Below are 22,788 nucleotides of genomic sequence, written 5' to 3'. Positions count from 1 at the left end.
GCACAAAGCCTCCCCATTAATCTTGATGAATCTCTGCTTTGCACGTCTTATAATACCACGTTATCCTTAAAGAAAAGGGGTTTTGTGACTGAGCTACAGCATCGAGTATTATACAAAAGCAAATGGGTTCAGTAGCAGTGTATGACATTTTTACTTTCTTCTGTAAAATGCTCTACATGACTGTGTTTCTGGATTTCACAGTGCGACTTTCACTGAGACTAACCATTTCCTACTACTGTCTATGTGGGCAAAGAAATATATGTGGCTTGAAAAGTTAAGTTCGTGTTGAGGCTGGGATCTAATCTTTAACAGTTTCAGGGAGACCGAAAACAGGAGCACAATTCAGCTGAGAATTCATTTTCTGCCTGTGGAAGGAAGAACTGAACGCAACATGATCCCAATCTTAATAGCTCTCGGTGTAAGTGTGCCAACTCATACAACTGTAATAACTACCATAAGTAGAAGACAGGGAGCAACTCAAATAGCATCAGGTCGACAGACATGCCAGTCCAGCAAACCACACAGAAGGCAAATCTTACTTAAATCCTCATTTCATGTTACACATATTCATAATTGACCTAGACGAGAGGCTGAGGAAAGAGAAAAAAAACAAACAAGAAACAGCCAGAGACATTACTTCCTGTAAGGAAAGCTAGTGTCTGGGGGGATGACTACCGGTCGGCTTTAATCCTCTCTGGCTGCATCACATCATGAGTGTGATTATCATGGACTGTCTGAAAGGGCTGGCAGTGCCCAAGTGACACACAGCCTCAGATATACAATCTCAGACTATATACTCACACACACACTTGCACTAACCTGTATGTTATGTTGGATACACACACATAGCACAGACAAGGATCAGACAAACACGACATGACAGTGGAGGGCTGTTTGTTGGTGCTGTGAGGATCGCATTGCCCGCTGTAATTAAACAGTCTCATTGTTTACACTGAGGCTGTCTGGCTCTGGGCCAAGGGCACTGCAATGACTTTCGAGATAAAAACCATTGCACTCACACGAGCAACCAAGCCACACACGCTGTCAGTCACAAATGTCCAAGAGCAAGCCAACAGAGTAGAAACTAGTGTTTAGTTGGTGCATTTTCTTTCCCCACTGACAATTTGCAGAGGATGCAGCATGGACAGGGGAGGGAGGGAGGGCAGTGCCACCTGCTGCTAATGACAGGAAACAGTTTGTGCTGCAGTAGAGCACCGAAGGACTGAGCTTCAGCAGTGAAGGGTTCTTTCGCTGCAGGCATGTTGACTTTTAGAACCAGATGATGCACAAATGCTCCTGAAAGCATCAACAGTGGCTGTTCTATTTTCATATCCCTGTCCACCATGACAGTGATATTACATTTACAACACCAGAGCAGTTGTTATATAGCAGCTGAAACAAGACAACAAAAAACTAAATATCTAAAGTGCCATCCAGTCAGTGCATCCTATAGACCAGAAACACAGTAGCTGAAACAAAAATGATGTACACACAAACATACAATAGTACAATCCCTCATTTGAGGAGAAAAATGTCTGCATCACAGGTTATCGAGGCTGCGTGAGGATGTGACAAAAGTATGAATTACCATTTCAATTTTCTATTGATTAAGATTGCATTGCTTTTAGAGTGTGCATAGATGCCAAAAGACAACTTTCTTGACATTCTATTAAGACAGATTCCCATTAAATATAACACTAATCAAACTATTTGATCAGGTGTTCATGCATACGAGAACCACTTTCATCTTAGCCAATAACCGTCCTCACTTTACCTATAGTGGAGAAGTTTGTGCCTGTAAATACTTGATATTGAAACAATGAAACCTTGAGGCACGCAGGAAACACAATGTAAATATGCAGAAACATTGAATTTGATCACGTTTTCTGTTGAGCTGTCTGAGAAGCTGGAAGAAACTTTCTAATGGCACAATAAATCTAACATACACGCTGCTGCACTTTGAAGCAGATATCCACCATCTCTGCAGAAACATAACTATTGTTCCACAATGGCCAGGAATGAGGAGCTGCTGGATTTGCTGAACTTACACTTCCTACACTTCCTCCTCCATTCAATTAAGGATCTTTATCTAACAAAGAGAGATTCCTGTTGGAAAGGAGCTAAAGCATTTTCTCACTTTGTTTTTTCCCCCCTTAAGAAGGTGGCACACTACAACAAAGGCTCATGTGGCTCTGGGAGGAGGGGAGAGTTTCCACTGGACGACTTGAAGAAAGAAAATAGCTTTTCCAGATTACAAGTATGGAATTCCATTGTTCATTTAGATTCCATACCACACATAACAATCAAGTCATCGAAGGTTTTATACAAGTCAGTAAAGGAACTTGGCTGTCATCTGTGCTCATGGGTGGCTAAGTTTATGGGTTATGGTCACGTGCATGAAACATACTTGTGGCTTATTCGGCATTTACATCCACCAACCACAACAACTTATCCTACAGAGACACTTGAAATTTGTCTCACAATAATTTAAGCTATAAAAGATTACAATGAGAAAAACAGCATAGAATAAGAATAATTGTTTCCATCTGAACTGTGGGGTGCTTGTAATCTTTTCTTACGGCTTGTGAGGCTGAACTGCATCATTAACAGTCATGCAGATGGTGTAAGGCACATCGGCTCTATTAGGAGAGCATTGTTAAAAGTACCAAGCAGATTTAGAGCTTATCAAAATCAGCTTTGCACAAATGCGAAAACAGTGAAAGTCACTTCAAAAGAAAAAGTAAAGAGCCTGGTTTCCACTGATTTAAGTAATTGTGCTTTATTCTGCTACCTTTGGCACAACCCGAACATTTTAATGAGTTGTAATGTTTACACTCCACCATTACTCAAAATGAGAACCAGCGACTGACTCAGAGAGCTGAACAGACTGTCGCTGAATCATGAAAAAAAAAACTCGGAACAAATTGCAAGACGGAATCCGGTCTAAAAAAAAAAGGTGGCAGAGGTGTTTATTTTGACTGGTCTGTTGCACCCATACAAACAGAAACAAAATGCACCAGTAAAACAAAAGGTGACAACGCACAAAAGTAGTCCAACATCTGGTGAACTCTGTGTGGCCTGGTCAAAGGAAGTCAGTGGGATGTGTGCAACTTGCTTATGCTACACTGAATTCCAGCCCTGTCTCGGTCCCACATTACACGAACACTAAACTACCTTGTGTGATTTTTGGCTGCTGCTGAGTCTTATCACCACGCTACTGAAGCTTGAACCTCAGACCAACCGTAACACTGCTGATATTGTGTCTCCAAGTGATTCAATAAGAGAAATTACATCAGTGTCTGGACTGGGTTTCCCACCTTCGCAAACAGGAACAGAAACACACATGAAGGAACTCAACGGATCTCACATTCACTATGTTTTCAGCAGCAGATTAAAAGGCTGCAGTCAGCAGTCCCTGGGGCATACTGTGCTGGAGGTTGACTATTCATTACATCATCTACTATATAAATACCACATGTAAATTGAGGCGTAAATGTGCACCGTAGGCAATATACATTCCTGTAAAAACTTGTCCATTAGCACATTATCATTAGAAATCAGTACATCTGTTCAAACATAAAAATTAACAGATTTTAATGTGGCCGACCAGAGTGTGCACTCTTCTAACCATCATTTCACAACTTGTAACAGGGGACAGAAACAAAGAAAGCATCAAGACACAATAAAATACTCCTCAAATTCTTTCGGAAAAAACTGACGTGAAGATCGTTTGGTGTGTCCATTTACCAAGTTTGGCGATTATACATCGAATCATACTATTTCCGTTGTATCAAGCATCTTTCATGTGTAAAACCTCAATGATTTCCATGTTGGGCTGGCTCTCATCATCTCCCTGGTAATTGAGCGATTTAGTCTTGTTTACAGCATCGTTGATTGACGACCAGCAAGAGCAGCACCCTGAAACTGAGCCAACATGAAACCTATGCACACCCCATTATGTCCTGAAGTGAGACACATTTGGGATAACAAGCTGCAGCTCTCACTGGCCTGCCACTGATCTTTAAATTTTTAGAAATCTCCCGGCACACCAGGACTAAAAAGCCGCCATAAAGGCTCGAGAACATTTAACTGTTGAGTTACATCTGGGCTTCATATGACAACGATTTCCCTCCCTCAGCTTTCATAGGATGTGGGTCTGTTCATATCATCATATCAATTCATGAAAGTTATATTAGTGTTTGGTGAACATTCTCAGAATAACAGTGGATGTGAAATGTTCATTCTAAATAATGAGATGGTGCGAAGATGGTGCCTTTGACTGAGGTGGTGCCAGACGAGCTTGGGCTCTGACATGAACTATACCTAACAGTCCCCTTCCTCCTTCTCGTCCCATCTGTTCTCCTCCTCCCGGATGTAATCCACGTCTCTAATCTTGATGCCCAATCACACAAAGAACCACAACACACGCACGCACGCACGCACACACAAACGCACGCACTTGGAAACGTTAACAGAAGTGCTTACACACAAACACGATGCCTTGCCAACTGACTCACATGTGATGCCAGTGACTTCCGCGCACACATCTTCAAACATATGTTGTTCTTACTAACAAGCATGCAGCCCTTTAAAAAGAGAATTCACTCTCTTCTCTGTTCTGCGTTTCATTACTTTTGCCTCACAACTGTCTGCCATGCTTTCTGTACAGCTGCAGATGAAGATTAGTGCAACTACTTCCCTATGACCTCACAGTAACATTGCCACCAAGATATTAGTAATTTCAGGACATGGACACTGCAGGCAGAAAAATGACTGGAGACAGTGATTTACAGTCAAGGCTGCAGAAAGACTGTTTGGAGGACACTATCAATGTCAATAACAAAAGGCACATTTTAAATCAGCACAGGTTGCCTGAGTCAGAAGACATGGCATTGCTCATCACAATGCAGATGACACGCTACGCTTACCATTCTGCAGATGGCCAAGACGCACACACGACTCAGCGGAGGACAGCGACAGACCGTGAGCTCCTGCAGGTCTGTGCAGGCAGACCTTGCAGCTCCTGAAGCGCTAACCAGTCTTACAGCTGGACATTAGTAACGTAAGGCTGCACTCACAATCGACTGTGGTGACGCTGCAAAAAGAGCAGTGACAACAGAAAAGAAGAAAAAGGTTTGGGCGAGAGTGAAAGGAGCGGGACCAGCTGTCTGACAAAAACATGTCAGGAAACGAGTGCATGCACATGTAATGGGTTTTGTGTTTTGAAAACGTAGTAATTTATCACTCTGATAATGTTGTTTCTTAAAAGATTCTGCCAAGAAACAATAGGACACAAAACACCATCCGTCAAAGCAGCAAGCAAATCAGATGGAAAAACAAGAGTAACTTGTGGCTCTACCTTACAAAACGCATCACACCATGTCAAAGAAAGTATTTCAAAATATTATATGATATAGTGCAAAAAAGGCTGCAGTGTGGTAAGGGAGGGACAAACACAGTGAACTGAGGTTTAATAAACACGTAATCAAAATGATGTCGGATATGGCAGTATACAAATTAATTTACCCTCCCAACAGTCAGAGGTAGTGGAATGCATCTTTCACAGAACAAAGTATGTTTAAGAAACCAGCCTAAACCTCAGAAAATTAAAAAACCAAACAAAACCCAACAAAACCAAAACAAACTTAAAAAAGATTTCACTTGTGATAACTGACTTCATCAAGACAACTGCATCTAAAATAGCAATGTGTCTAAATGCAAACTAACACAAGACTTGGATTTGTACAGTATCATTTAAAGCGACCTAATATCATGCTTTTATGAATTTTATTAGAATAAAATTCAAATAATTGTATAACATAGTTTCTATAAGGCAATATACCACTGCTGTGCACTGTGCCTATGTTAGAACTGCAGACACGTGTATTTTCTGGTATTTACAAAGGCTCCTATTATGCTTGGATGATGAGGATCTTTGCGAACAGTAGCATCTTTAGCCACAAGCTTAGCAGTTTGTGAAGGCCTGTGTGCATAGCGTTTAAAGCAGACTCATTCCTGACAACATCCATTTTTTATTTGCCCAGGCAGCGTCATTTGTATAGCGTCATGCAATCTAATGAAGAGCTTCAACTACAAGGTGCCTCATTTCTCCTCATGCATTTTCCAAAAGCTTAAGTGTACAAATTTAGCTCATACAATCATTGAAGGATCGGATTCTTAGGAGAATTCTGTTTTATGAGTGGCTCTGCTGATTCTGCCTGTCCACACGTCCCTGGTGTTGACAGCACATTTGTGGATATAACAACCAGCTTTTGTATGTTGTTATGTCACTTTAGTTTAAAACCTGCAGAGATCTGTCAACTGCTCTGGCGAGCGTGTTCATCCAACAGAGCATGATTATGTTTATTTTGATTGCACAAGTACTCCCTCACTTATAACACATGAACAGGAGAGCGACTCAGAGTGAAATAAACATCCTTGCTGTTTATCATTGGGCTTCAGGGTGAAGTTCTCATTTATCTTGTTGAGATTCTGCATTCCTTTAATATTCCATAAAGCTTTACTGCACATATCATAAGAGTGCCACTGCAGTTTCTATGACGTGCTGCACAATCCAGGAATCCAAACGGAAGGGTCTGAAACGCAGCGTGGCACATGACGTGTGTCATCAGCTGTCACACCTCAAACAAATGAGGTGTCAAAGGATGACACAGTCCGTGAGACACTTTGCACCCTGCAACATCCCACAGACGTTGTACTTCACCCTGAACCCAGAAAGAAATATCGAACTCAATCATATTTATAAGGGCTATAATTATAGTGTTATCACGATATCAAAGTACGCACAATACTTATCACCAACGACTACCTGAACTCTGACTAACTATATTTCCATGCACTGCAAATTCAAAATGACAGAACACAAATCCGGGAAAACAACAAGTAACAGTTTGGATTTATCACAAATCATATCATTATCGCAACACTCAACAACATTATCGTGTGGTCACCTGATATTGTGAAGCTTTCAGATTTATGACATAGTTCATTTACCTAGGCATGTAAATTTTTGGGATTATAGTATATAGCACTCAGGAGTATCTCTGTATTTAGACTCTTTCATGTGAGCATGTGTTCATATTGGTGGGATGGTATGTTTTACACTGGGAAGATTGCAGATGTGAAAATACTTGAGCTATAAATTTCAGAGACATTTGCCTGGTATTGTGAGCCAGTTAGCCAGTTGTTCAGCTCATAACTGTTCTTGCCAGGAAAAAGTAAAAAAAAACAAAAACAAAACCCGGGATGGAATAGACTTTGCAGCATTTAAAAAAGCTCTATGTACAAATAGTTAGATCCAACACTAAAAGTAGAAAATATCTGGGTTAAGACTGATTTGCGTGGGCGGGCGAGTTGTACTCATTTTAATAAATCAATCATTCTAACTTCTGAAACCACTATATGCCACTTCATGTTATTTCACAGCAAATTTTGCCCATGGATAGTGTCATGGTGAAGTAACACTATACAACCATGCAGTCTCTTTTTTGATACGAGACTTCAGAAAATATACACACACAACATTGAAAAACAGATTCTCCAGTCGAAGCAGTGAGTATTAGGACGACGCAGTAAGATTTCATGAGCAGTGAATCGCCTGGATCTTTTATTCACATCTAGTCTGGCCAGGTTTGGCTTGATTCCTCAGTTGGTGGTACACTTTTTCTTCAAATCATGGGGAGCTTTAATTCAGCTGCCAGGGCCAAATGCACAAACCTGGCATGACAGCACAGTTTGAAGAAAAAGTGAATTTCCACTCGCCAAGAGAGAAGGCTGACTAACACAGGGCTTATTTCTCCACTCATCTGGGAATTTGTGAAAACCTGTTTGAAAGGGCTTCAGTCAGAAACTGTTCAGTGAGTCAAGTTGAGCAGAGTGATGAACTCTGCTGTGGAACAGCTCAAGGTCTTCCAATGCAGGTGGGTACAGCAGGAACTGAGCCACCGCGACATAGTGTGACAGTCATGTAAAGAGAAAGATGTGGATGAAGGGTGGGTTTGAGGGAATTAACAGCAGAGAAGGAGGAGAGAAAGATGAAGAGTGGAAAGAGTCTGAAGCAAAGTAGACACTGATGCAGAGATCCAAAGATTAGATGCCGAGAATCAACATCTTTTAAGCTTCTGTTGCACTGGGAAACACAAAAATGTAAGAAAATAGCCAAATTTGCAACATCTTTAATCACATTGAATTAGTACTTCATGTACCTAACATGAATGTCTGATGAGCTACCAGGAAAATTTAGGTTAAAATGGGCCTGAAGTTCACATGTATGTTTTACACTAGTTTGAGATGATTTCACTGCAGTTTAAGAACTGTTAATAGAATCAGGAGAGATATTTAGACATTCGAGAATTGTTGACTATATAGACGGTGTCCCTACTTTTGTCATTGGACATCATAGGATGAGGACCCCAATCTGGATGAAGACCAGACTAAAATGCTGAAGTTCAACTTCAAATGTCCCACTATTTAGTTTACAGAATCTGAACTGAGTGAGTGAGTCAGAGACATCTGTGACATCTATAAGACTGTATGTCTATTCTTCTCCTCCCTTGTTGACAGAGGACGCCACAGCAAGTCATTGTAACTTACAGCATAGACTTGGTCAGTTTTTACAGCAGAAGCCTTCTTGTCACAAACAAGATTCGAACTCTGGTCCCAGAAGTGCTTAAAACTAACTAAACAAATATTTTTTTTTCAATTTCTTTGGCTATGTTGACTGTGTTTTACCTCGAAGGGTCAAAAATGATCGGCATGTCTATGCAGTTTTTCCACATTACTGCGTTTCATTCACCTCATTAACAGTTATCAGCAAAAACAATAAGCCACATACAGTATATACAGCAAACAGAGCACTTCAGACAGTGTCCTGTTCATACATCTGCAGTGGAAGCACTGGTTGCAGCTGTTCCAGATGTTCACAGTATAACCTCCATAAACCAAAAATAGAAGATTTATGAGACACGAAGTGACCAAAGCAGCAGTAGACATCCAAGAGTTTAAAGCTAGACAACAATTACACAAATGACAATCAAAATCACAGATGGTCACCACTTAAATGCTTCCTCATTCACTATTTAACCCTCGAACAGTGAAGTTTCTCTCAATTATTATTTGTGTGGGTGGCAGTGTATCGGCAATAGAAATCTGCAGGGTTGACACTGGGTTCACACAGTCCATCTGCCACTAAGGAATAAGTGGTCCTGTTATGTTGATATTTGTTTCAATCAGAGGCTGATCGTTGGTGGAGTGTCGCTTTCAATCAGGCTGCAAACTGCAGATTGGTGAGACTGTATGTTTATATAAACTCACGCCTGTGTATCTTTTGATCCATCTGTGTGAGTGAACACATTACTGACACAGCTGTGATGTGATAATAGCAATAATCCAGGCAGCCACATCTGCGATATTTAGAAAAGAAGAGAAGAGAAATGAATCGCATACCATCTTGCATGAACAGTCACACTGACATAGTGGTGTTGACTGCTTTAGAAGTGGTGGTGCTAATGACAGCAGAGAGGCCACTATACTATACTAGTGCATAATATGAAAAATGTGCTAAATAGTAGTTGTAATAATAATAATAATAATAATAATAATAATGCTTGATAATTTTATTTCTGTTCTGTTTTCTTTTTTGCAATTTACATTATGATTCACATGGAAAAACTGCCTATTTGAAATTAAGCATATATTAAAATCTGATATTACGAACAAGCGGCATGGTGGAGTAATGGTTAGCGTTATCACGTCACAGTGAGAAGATCCCCACAAATCCAGGCCTGGAGCTTGTTTTTTTCCCCCGACAATAAAGACCTGCAGATTGGGAATAGTTGTCTCTAAATGGACAGAAGGTTTGAATCAGAGTGAGTGTGTGAATGCTTGTATTATTAGATTGTAAACTGGTAGTTTCTTTCCTAAAATGTTAAGTGAGTTTTGATTTATCCCGAATGTGCGCGTTAGAGTGAAGCGACAAATGACTGGCATTTTTCTGATAAAGAAGCAGTGAATGTTTCACTGCAGGACTGGATATATATAACATAGATCTAATGTGCTTATAATGACCATGATCCTACCATCACCTGTAAGACCAGTGATTTATTATTTCTTTAAACTGGTTTATGGTTACAAAGTAAACCAGTCGTCCATGTTTGGTTCACACACAGAGTCTAACCTTAGTCTTACCTGTGAGCACACCAGAGGGTGTTGATAGACTATCTATTATCAGAGGGGAACTGACTGCAACTAACTTCTGGGTGTGATATTTGAGAAAAGTGAAGGGTATAGATAACTTATATCATGCAAATGATGCTATATTTCCATCTTAAACTCACAGATTCTCTCATCTAAACAACTAAAGTCTAGTGTTTTAGGCACAGATCAAGCTTGCAGCGTCAGCAGAGTGCACCTGCAGAGCTTCTTCAGCATGTACTTCTCTTCTTGGCATCTGTCACTTCCTACTTATCAAAAGCACTTTCTACCACTCTGAAATGTCTCCTCATTCTGAGTCTTCTATACTAATCATGCCAAAACTCAATTCCAGCGCATTAAAATGTTTTACCTCATGAATTAAAAAAAACATTGAGCTGCTGAGATGTTGAAAGACCATCCCAGGAGGAAAGTGCTCTCGACTATGTGATTCACATAAAAATCTTAAAGCTGAAAGTGAATGTATGCAGTAGAACAACAGTTGCCACTTTCTGGAGCGAATGCCGCTAGAACTCCATCACTGTGCAGGCATCCTCCATGAGTGCAAGTATACATACATGAACAGAAATGTAAGATATGCATAATTTCACTGGGGGACTTTTCCCTCTTGTTCCATCCCAGTAGTTGGGAGTAGGAATCTGATTGCTGACCTTAGTCTGAATTCTCAGGCTTGCTCTATTAATAGCCCAGACACCAGTGAGCACAAGACTCCTAAGTCAGCAGCATGGTTTGCTCTGCAGGCCCCGCTTCAGTCTGGCTCTGGATGGACCAAGCTGCTGATTAGAAAGAAAAACAAGCCTCTTGGTCTGCTTCTTGACTCATTCAAGTCATTCTTTAGGTTTTGCCAGAAGGAGAAACAACACAGCTAAAAATATATACAAGATCTTGACATTCTGCATCTGTCTTCATTCTGAAAAATTCAACATCCTCAAATACACTAAGATGAAAAGTGTATTTTAACTAGGCGAGGCTTGACTCACAATGCACAAGACTTCAGCGTTACCCTCCGATCATAATACTGCAGAGAAGGGGGCACCCCTTTTGGCACAACTCCCAGGGAAACTGGGCAGCAATGCAAGAGAGACACTGCTATGCCATAACCAGAGTGCTCATTTAGAGAGAGGAAACTGGGCTTTTGTCTCCACAGAGTCTGAAAAACAGAAAGGTATTCAGAGACTGCTGGTGCACTGCCGCACCAACAAGAGCTCGCAGTAAATCAGTCAAAAACGGGTGTAAACTCCACAAAAGGTTAGCAACTTCTGACAAGTTTCTGAGATTCACTCTCAAACAAACCAAACCCCCTCGATCCCACGGAGAGTGTTTTCCAATAACAGAAATTTACCACTTGCAGCGTCCTTGTGCCACCCAAGAATTCCTTTTGGTGTGTTTGCTTTCCCAACAGTTTCAGGGACCGGTACACATTGTCGTGGGATGTTATGCAATACCAAGATATCTCTTTCACAGGCTACTCAAGCTGGTGTTTTCCCACTGAGAACAATCTCACAACCAAAGTGGCTGAGTGCAAAAGGCCACATCTGTCATTTCACATAACAAGATGACCTCCAACCTACATCTTACTATGTGCTTACAGACTTTGTTTAAGAACCTCAATTAGGGCTTGTCCACCAAAAGGAACCAGGAGCTAGTTCAGGGCCGGTGCCAGGGCCAGTTCTTAAATGAGCACCGCTAAAGAACCGGTTGTTTATCTATGATCAACGGAGCCAAGTGAGAGCCACGTCATTGCGCCACTCCAAAACGTTGTACGTCACTGATTTAACTGATGTAGCCCTGACAAGGCTCATACAGGAATGAGGAGATGGACTGTATTCATCGGTTTAGTCTGGGTCGCTCCATCTAGTTTTGCCTGAACGTTGGATGCAGACCAAAACATTGCGTCTCCTCGTCACTCTATTGGTGTTTTTTTCTTTTTTTTTATGTCCGTCTTGCTTTAGGCCGGAGTCCCGGACTGGCCATAGAGTAAGAAAAATAAGAACAATAACGCGTGAATGAGCTTGGGGCTTATTTTTCAACATTTCGGCATTACATTGTGAATTTCTGCTCCTTTCACTTTATTTCTGGATGTGTCTGAAACAAATGCTTCAACATTTTGGAAGAATGGAGGCGTAGAATGATAGAATGCAGCTCTACAGCCGTTGACAACCTACGTAAACACACGCTGATTAAAGTTCTCTTTCACATGAAGCGCCATTGAAAGGCACAAATATGGCAAAAAAATCCAACCTTTCATTTACAGTAGTATGTAGTTTGTTTTGGAGTTGCTGATGAACCAAAAGTAAGGCTTCATTATATAGCAGTTCTGTGGGTAGAAAATAATATTGGAGCGTCTCATAGCAGAGCACAATGCAGCCTCATGCAGACCTCAGCCTGCGGTCACAACGCGATACAAGACCTAGAAGTGAAGTTAGTTACAATGATGTTACGATGAAAAGCGTGAAAAAAACGACACTGGAAAACTGCTTCTAAATTATATATCCGACGCAGCTGACAGCGCAGAACATGAGCACGGCAGTACTCTCGAGAGCCACGGCTCCGCAATCGTGGAATAAATGAGCTCGTTCCCTCATATTATTAACTTGAGGAGGTGACTTATTATCTCGTTCCCACGCGTTATTTGAATTTTTTTTCTCTATAACCACTCCGGGGCTGCGTGTTCCCTGTAGATTTCAGAATGCCAGTTCAATGTCTCTTTTGCCTTGTTGGTAGCGACAACTCCGGCGATAACTCCGCCCCCAGCGGATGATGTGTCAGGCCTCGCTCTGGCCCTGCTCTGGCCCAGCAACGATGTGGGGCCAGCTCAGCACCGGTTTAGCCCCTGATAGGCCGGGGCTTTGGCGGTGGACAGACAAAGAACTGGTGCTAAGTGCGGCCCTTGCTCCGAACTAGTACCAGCTTCTTTCAGGTGGAAAAGCCCTGAATGAGAACCTAAATGATAGCAAAAGAACTGAGTGCTTGGTTGTGGAGAAGCCTTTCCAGTCCTATCAATTCCCCAAAGAAGGTTTGTGGACATTTGAGTCAAACATTTTCTGAAACCTTCTGATACTCACTATCTGTCTTTCATGATTTAATCACTCCATGATTTAGCCAGCAGTGGTAGGAAGAACAGCACACATTAGATTGTTACAACACTTCTTCAGTTATCAGTACTTTGCTTGATTTATTTATTTATTTTTTACTTTTACTTTGAATATCAATCATTTGTACTTTATACTATCTCAAAACTGGCTTGTTATTTGACTCAAACTCTATTAACAACAATTTGACTGGCAAGAACAGGTCAGAGCATCCACAACGGAGAGAAGGCATAGAGTACTCAGTACTTAGTTTGTTAAACCCAAATTTCAGTACTGGTTCTTTCTTATTTCTATCTAAGTACATAAGTTACATATGGTAGTTCTAATTTCACAATTCTTTTTTTTCTTTTTCTTCTCATCAGTACTTACACTTACGTGGAGAACAGGAATACTTTTGCCACCTCTGATTTTCTATGTGGTCAGACAGCATGTCTTCAGTACTCGTACTCGGGAACCGTAATCTGACATTTAACAGGTTCTGAAGAGGTGTTTCCTTACTTCAGTATCACCCATTAACAGCAGCTTAAGTGACAAATTACTCTCTGAAACATCAGTTTTTAAACGTGTTTAATGTGTTTTGTAATTTGACCTAATGCGTGATCATAGGTTAAACACGTTTCACTTCTTTCCAAGTGCTTCTAAAATGTGCCGCATTCCTCACCAACATAAACAACACAGACAGGCGGCACGCGAGGGCGGCTGGCAGTCTGCAGTGGTCGTGGTTAACAGGTGGAGTGGAAGGGCAAGGACACCGAGTGCGTTATTTACTGCCCAGTGGTCTGCTGTGTGGTGGGGGAAGACAGACGCCTCAGGGGGTATTTTAGACTCTTTAAATTCTGGGCATTTCTGAGAATCAAGAGTTTGCAGGACGGATGACTGATGTACAGCAGCAGGAAGCCATGTGTGAAGACGAGCCCAAATGGAATAAACAGGAGAATAATACTCAATCTGGCTGACACAATCAATAACAAGGACTCATAAAGACATAACTGTTGTTTTTCAGTAAGTTATCGAATACAGGTATCAGACTAATTGGGTGATAGTATAACCTGTGGTAATTATAACATTATGAAATATGTTTTCATTTGGTATTTATAGGCTTAAACGTCCCTTCACCCCATTTTCCCCTGCTTGTCTGGAGTCCCCTTTCTGTTTTTCCACCTGGAACCTCCAAGAAACCGACAGTTTCAGGTCAACGAACTGTCAGGTTAAACAAAATCCTTTGAAGGAGCATGTGTTCAAAAATACACATTGCAGTGTACTGTGACATATAACACTTAATATATAAGGATAATAAGCAATAGTAAAAGATTAGTATTTACTGGTATGCATGCTGAATTAGTCAGAAGCAGCTGATTAAACAAGGAGACATTTGGCTGAAAGTGGACAACAGCAGAGCACTGAGCTTTTATGGATTATTAAAGGAGCAAGAATTACCCAGATGAATGCAATAAATGGTCAATAATACCTTGATGTAAATTCTAAATAATATTTGGAGAAGAACTGACTAATGTATACACATAGCTGTACAACAGGATTCAATTTAGTCTGAGATTTCTAAGAGAAACAATCTATAATAGGGTATTAATGCACAGACTAAAAAAGGCAGTGAAAAAATATAGTGTCTTTGTCTTTGACAGCTTGACAATCTTGGGCACGTTATTAGTCTAGGACTTTGTCTTAGGTTGAAAATACAATTCACTCAGGATTAGTCCCCGTCTAATTGGGTTGTGACAATTTATGACAACTTGGAGAAACAAAAGTATGACATAAAACCCGAATTAGCCAGAACTGTCAATGGAATCACTGTGAATTATGTGCCATGTATGTCACAAGCTTCTTTCCCAAACTCTCGGTGCAATTTGGGTAAAACTGCCTGGAGTTTGCATGTATGTTGTAAGATGCTAATGTTCACATTCAACACTGAAGATTTGCTTGAGGATATAGAACACATTTTTGGTGCATATGACTGTCTTGCCACAGACATACAACAGTTGCAAGACTGTTGAGAACTTTTGACTATATAAATACAGAGCCGCTCCCAAGTCCAGCAATCATTTTGTCATCAGACGTTGGGCAAAATAGATCTTAAAAAAAAAAAAAAAACCTTGTGGATGATTACCTCAACTTGGATGAGGACCAGACTGACATGATGAAGGCTCATTTCACTGTCCTCCCACTTTGTGTTTTGCAAAAGCTAAATTAAGAATGGGTAGAGACAGGTCTGAGATATCTGTGATGACAATTCCGCAAAAAATGTTAACAAGGCCTTGTACCACTGTGAACGTTGCGGGACGTTTTGGAAACGCCTACACAAATTCTGTTCACATTTGTTGCAGTCCAATGAGATATTGGCATAATTTAGCAAGGAGTGAAGGAGAGGTCTTCTGACATAGAAAGTATCGTATACATTGTTTTGTTTTCCAACTTTAAGTGTCTCCTCAGTTTCAGTTAAATTAATTCCTTTCATTAGGAGTGGAAGTGTGAGCAAGTAGTGATCTGCCTGCAGTCAAAACATCTCTTTCCTGTGTCTGTGTGAATGTGCCATTAAAATAGTAAAGCAAATGCTGAGGATACAAGGAACTCTGAATAAGCCTTGGCTGTAGGTATCACCCTAGTCGAGCCATGGCAACCTGTTGAAATCACCGGATGTTTTTTCGAGTTATTTTTAAGTTACCAGGATTCTAAAAAGAAGCTGAGAAAACGTTTTCACAGTAAAATTAAGGAAGTCATTAGCTGCTCTTCGTACTTAAATACTATGGCCAGCTCTATAAAACAGTCAAATAATGTGTGTCCTCTGGCTCCGTGGAACGTTTGAAGATCCTACGACCACACTCACGCACATACACCCACAGTGAGAGACACACATAATTAAAAGTACCTCACACAGAGCAGCAGTTAATGAGTGTATTATTTCCTGCTGGGTTATGCTCTTTTTAAATTACAAGTTTAGCAAAATTCTTTTTTTTTTTAAACTATCTAAGTATATTTCAAGCCCTAACTTTGTGATTTAATTACAATATCTTTTCATTTAAGAAATTACATTTTGAGTGCATACTCTGCTAAAGCACCAGTGATAATTTGTAACACATTCTGCCCAAGGTGTATAATTGCCTCCTGGCAGCTGGGTAGGCTTCAGCTCTCTGTGACCTTAACCAGGATAAAGTAAGTATAAAGTATAAATAGAGAGCATAGAGAATAAATTAATAGATACTACCAAATAAAATATAACAATATGTATATTCATAACCGTTGCATACTCAATAGGATAATGTGTCTAAAATATACATCTTCATCCAACAGTTCACTTCAGTTTGGAAATCTCCTTGGCATGGAGGGTGGATACACGTGGTCAGAGATAGGAATAAAGAGGGATCCCAGTCTGGTTGGAGTTCCCGAATAATAGGGAGGTCAAGATGCCACAGGTATGCGAGTATGTTTGTACTGAGGTTAAAGTAAGAAAGCCTGAAGCCCGAGGGAGCAATTCTTTTAAGTAAGACAGACTATTTTCGACAGATGTCAGAGCTCCTTCGCGCACCGGAAGGCAAAAAGCAAGAAGAAAAGAAACTGGTCTGAAATGAGGGGAGCACATAAAAGCAAAAAAGGGGTGAGGAGTTTGAGGGGCAGCAGGCTTCAGAGTCAGAGGAAGCCAGGAGCCACGTGTCGTCTCTTTGATCCTCCAATGAAACGCACATGTTGTGGTGCTCACCCAGTTCCTATGATCCTAATTCGCAAAAAAACACACTTGAGACGCCTCAGTCCGAAATGCCAGCCAGCACAACGCTAATGTTTTCAATTCTTTGCAAAACAGTTCATATTTTAGAACATGTACTACACACTATAACCACCAACCTACCATTAAAAAAAAAGAAAAAGAAAAAAAAAGCACAACCACACCTGCCTAACTACTACTACTACTTCAACCACTCCAACTACAAACTACTGCTACTACAACCAAAACACACATTTTACAATTCTGACATCTTATTTGTAAAGAGTAACCAGAGAGTGAAAGCACTTAGCTAGCATGAGAAGGGTTCTATCTTCTTATCTTCAAATGGATCTCGACAGACATTAACAATGCTGTTTTGTTTTCCACACATCAAATTAACATTAAAGGGATTATGGGGTGTAGCGTCCTGGTTCCATGACCATGACTACTGGATATAACATGATTACAGGGTTAGGGACTGGACTCTTTTTTCCCCCCCTTCATCCAGAATTGTTACACAGCGCAATAAAGCTTTTCTTCATGAGATGTTTACTGGACAAGACTTACAAATCGCTATTCATGTGTGTTGAGGATATCTGCATTTATGACATCATCTAAATTGATGTTAGGATTTTTTTTTAAAGTATACTTTTTGAAATGTCAGGTTTACGATGAGCAATCACAAAGTCTCACATCATTAACTAGATTTGATTAATTGCCCAGCCCTAGTGTCCGCTCATGAACAGATATAATGGGAGAAAAAAATAACACGTTATATGCTCCATATCTTTGACAGTCACCATCAGCTGATAAATACCAGCAAGGTATAAAACCTTCATCCCACATCAAGGGCCTGGTCATAAAAAAGCAGAATTGATTGAGAAAAGCTGCATCTGAAATTTCTTTTTTTTGATTTATACATATACAGACACACACCCACACACCCACGCCTATATATACATCAATTACATATACACATCTACACGTGCATACACACATATATACACGTATACATGAATGTACATGACATGTACATAATATTAATAATAATATTGAACAAGAATTTTTACAAATAATAATACAAACAATATACTATTTAAATTTCATCAATTACATTTTAAATGTAAAATATAGTGTGGTAGATATTTAAGTTAATAATATTCTCTATCAAAATATATACCTTTTGCCATGTTTATTAAGTATTTATATATTTTATACAATTATATACAAGATATACATTATTGCTGCCCTAGGTAAAAATGTTGCTCTTCTTTCTTATATTTACTAATGATATATGATTTAAAAATGTTCTGTCTTTATTTCAATATATAAATCACAATGGATCCCTCCTGATTCTCAGTATTGCTTAAAAACAAGCAAACCTATAATTTGTAGGAAATGCCAAGTTCTCTAGCAGAAAATACCAGTATACTGAAATATGGAACTCAATAAATAATTCCTATAAAACTGCTCCAGGAGTTGTAAATATTTACATAATTTTGGTGGACTCGTCTGTGGGTATGGCTGCAGTGTCTGGTTTTAAGGATCGCGAGCGCACACAGTCTGATGTATGCAAGACGAGGGGAGGAGGAAATCCAAATGCTAGTCTGTAAAAGCAGACAAGGTTTTTGAGTGCTAATGTTATAATTGTGCTTCACTTGTGCAACAGTTTACTCGTGCTGGGTGAGCAGCCTCTTGTTTGTTTGTTTAGCACATTCATCAGCTGCAGGTGGGGTCTCCTGTTTAGGCTGGTGGTAGGGTCCTGCAGGCTGTGATGTTAAGGAAAGAACTAATTCAATCACCCACTAAATCACTTTCTTTATTCTGAACTAGTCTGACACTAAGATTCTTCAACCCCCATTGAGGTGGTCTTTCACTGACAGCTCTCTATTTCTCCCCATTTATCATCATGTCAGAGAACGTTAACACACTCCATGCGTCACTTGCACCCAAGAGGGTTATCTGACACCACCATCTGTATAAGTATCTGTTTTGTCTTGGTGATCCCGCCAGTTGTGATGCTGGTGGTGCAAAAAGAAAGAACACGGGATAATGAAGTGGTTTGTTGACTGTCTGGTTTACATGGTGCTCGTTCTATACATGGAACATTCTCTAACTTTAAACATTCAGCAACCTTGGTTCTCATTCCTATAACTTAACAAAATAACGTCTTCTCCGCTTTTACTAAATCCGATCAAATTACGCTCATATCCAAAACACAACATGCTGAAAATCCTGAATATAAAATGATTCTTTTTCCCAAAAACACTGACTGGCAGACTGCATCAAGATATAGGTTATATGTTCTCCAGGGACTATAATCATCCTTTACTACATCCCCTGCCATCAAGAAGATCTCCACCATCTCTTCTGCTCTTCCTTTTAGCCTGTCTGGAATTTCCTCTCACTGTCCGGCAGCATGAACGAAGCATCTGGAAATGTTTTCTTAAAGGGAGTGGAAGGTGCTGCAGCTGAGGACCATGAGGGTCTCATCTTGGGGCATTAGCGCACAATTCCATAAACACTAGCACGAACGTTCACACACCATTACTAGCACCCATTAGGTGATGCCAAATGTAAAATGTGATTATGTGCATCAGACATAGCCTCACAGGAAGAAAAAATAAAAAGGCTTGTGGGAATGTCAGTGACTAACTGCTACTGATGAGGGCTCAAGTGTTGGTCAATTGTCAGAAAGGTTCTTCATCTCTTATTGAAAGTGACCCACATCACACAATTTTCTAATTGTCCACAAAAGCTATCACAAATTGGAAATGTCTGATGATCACCATCACATCCTTGTTTACAGATGGAGCTCATTACTGTCTGCCTTGAACAGAGCTGTGTCTTCACAGTGCAAGCAGTAAGGATAAACTCTGTGACTTTGCTCCCAGAGGCGCAAGATAAGATCAACCAATCTTGATCAAAGAGGCTAAAATGCTGCCTCTACCATGAAAAGTTGCAGTGAGAGAAAAGGCAAAGCTCACACTTCAGACATCTCTTTTTCTACAACGGATTTCATCGGCAATCAGTGACATTGTGATCCCCAAGAACATAAAAACACTGTCATGTCCTCTACTGAATCGCAGTGTGCCCTCGGGATAAATTCCACTCTCAGCTTCTAGTCTGCTGCTCTGTCTTCAAGTACTAACATACACAAGGCCCAAATTCAGCTTTTTGGAGGATACATTTGCAAATCTTGCAATGTCATCAGTTGGTGTAAAGTCAAACGGGAGAAATGAAACTGAGCATTCTTGCCGTGTGAACGGATTAAATGCCAATCGCATTTATCTAAAGCATTGGAATATTGACCTACAAAGAACTACAGCTGTTGCTAGCACTGCTTTCAGCCACACTCACCTTAGCAACAAAACAACAAACAATTCAAATTTAAGGTCCAAAATACACCATAGGTGTGTATTGGCATTTCGACTGCTCACCTCTGGCGTCGCCACAGAAGATTATGTGATCTGTATGTTTGGCTTGGCATGTTTTTACACCAGATAGCCCCTCTGACGCAACCTGATCAGTTGAGATATAAAAGGAAGAGCCCAGATACCCACTGTGGAGACATATCAGCAGTTGGATGTGATACAGCAAACTGACGCATCTAAGCCTGCTTCCCAAATCCCTAGGCCCCCATTGCCCTGACCAAAATTATGTCATAAGTACTGTACCGGAAAAAAATGTGCGAGACACTTACAGTCCAACATCTTTCATATTACAGTCAGGAGGACTGGTTAAAGCAATAATGACATGTTTTCTCAGTGAACGGGAGGTTTTAAATATTAACATAAATGCTTAATCTAACGCCCGACACATGAAGCAGGACAGGTATGTATAGAAAGTCTACAGAGAGTTTCATTCAACAACTTATAAATAAGTTCTAAGCTCAGACATTTCAGTAAATGTAACTGCATTATTAGTTTTGTAACAACAATGAGGTGTGAGTATATTAATATTGTTAAAGAGTCAGGAAATCAAATGTTTAGTTTCACTGCCTACAAACCTTTAGGGGCCACAGCTTTGGAGAATTTGCTCACTTTAGCATGCAGCAACTGAAAATGGATAAGGTTAAACCAAGTCTTTTTAAAAGAAAAGAAACAATACAAGGGAAATATTTTTTTCTTGTACTAACTTGTGTGCTAAATTACAGTATGTGTGTGTGAATTCACCCTTTATAGTATGCAGTGTGTCTGAATACCAATGACTTCACAGCAGTATAAATCAGACACATGCAATATGTAAGTGCATCATGATGAGAAAGTTTGCACTTCAAACAAAAAGTGACAGACCAGAACAATGTGTCCAATGTCCAATGTTAGAAGGTTAGAAACGGATGGTGTAAATACTGGCATTGGGCAAAATAAATATGAATTTCAAGGTAAAAAAAAAACCCTGAAGTGTAAATTCAAGTTTGATTAAAACCCTTGCAGTCAGCTCCACATCTACAAGCCATAGCATAGTGAGAGAGCGAACTCTCCTTCAGTCATAAAAAAGTGATGTTCTTTCTTGTAGAACATATAACACACCAAGTTGTGGGACCTCAGTGGGGCCATGGGAACTGGGATGAGATTATTTATAGCCATTGGCAGGGACTACTTCTATGAGGCTTCAGAAGAATGTTTAGGGTCACCCTCTGACCAAAACTTCTGCACAGTGCTGAGGATGGAGGTTGGAAGGCTAGCTCAGGCTGACGTGGGACATCTGCAGGGATGAGGATGTAAGCCAGTCAGCTTTATGGTATGGTGAGCTGGCCCAGCAGGAAAGGGAAGGAAGCAGTGAGACTATCTGAGGGGAACAGGGCAATTCAGTAAGATATTTCAAACTAGATACCCCATAGGTTGTAGCTGAAAAGATACAAGACATGAATTGAGATGGACTGACTAGTTCACAGACGACGCTCACATCTTATCTGTGGTAACATAATGTCAATCTAAAGGTAGTAGTTAGTAGCGCTGTTGTAGAATTGGTTCCCTGCAGTAAATGGTATCAATGACCAGGTGTACCCGCAAAGATTAATAATTGATCTGCTCTGATCGGGTGTCCTGGTGACAATGCAACAGCGAGCCAGCCTTAACAATACAAACATTTTCAAACTGATGCAACCGACTCAGACATCTTTAAGTAGATTCATATCAGGACACAATTATGATTGTTGTTACGAGCAGCAGAGTACCTGTTTATATATCATAGAGAGTCTTGCTTCATGTCACTTCATGCTTTCTGTGTTTAGATCTCCATTCCTGATGTGAACCTTTTTCTTCCTTTGTGTGTTTGCATGACTTTTGTTGGTGGTGGAAGTAGTTTCTTTTCCATATGCATGTGTAATGTAGGTTGTCCAGTGTTTGTGTTTTTGATTTGTTTGGTAAGAACAACAGATAGGAAGCCATTCTCATAAGACTTCACAGAGATATTGCATTCCTAGTGACATGGACCTTTGACATCTGGCTGCTGAATTTGAATCGGTTCAGTTTTGAGTGAGAGTTAAAGGTTTGAGCCAAATTTCAGAAAATTCTTTCATGAAACATTCAAACTATGAACATCAAGCCTCTGGCCTTTTGCCGATCGAAGCACAGGGACATAAACACTACTTCAATTATAGTTGTAGTTAGTTATAGATATGATGTGGGGCAGCAGTGGTTCACTTAGAGCGGGTCGTAATCTAATCTTAAGGCTTGTAGTTCACTTTGCAATTCACTCCCATCATTATGGGTCAATGTGACAAATTATGTCCTTAATAAATAATGATGT

At 40.2% G+C, this 22,788-nt stretch overlaps 1 protein-coding gene across 1 annotated transcript in view; it reads right to left on the bottom strand.

The window, feature by feature from the left end:
* The window catches only part of elna (elastin a), a 152,996-nt gene that overhangs the window by 15,283 nt on the left and 114,925 nt on the right, over positions 1-22,788 (bottom strand). The gene's annotated exons all lie outside the window — the stretch shown is intronic.

The sequence above is a fragment of the Lipophrys pholis genome, assembly GCF_963383615.2.
Source record: "Lipophrys pholis genome assembly, chromosome: 3".
NCBI classification, from domain to species: Eukaryota; Metazoa; Chordata; class Actinopteri; order Blenniiformes; family Blenniidae; genus Lipophrys; species Lipophrys pholis.
This window is presented reverse-complemented; position numbering and strand designations above follow the sequence as displayed.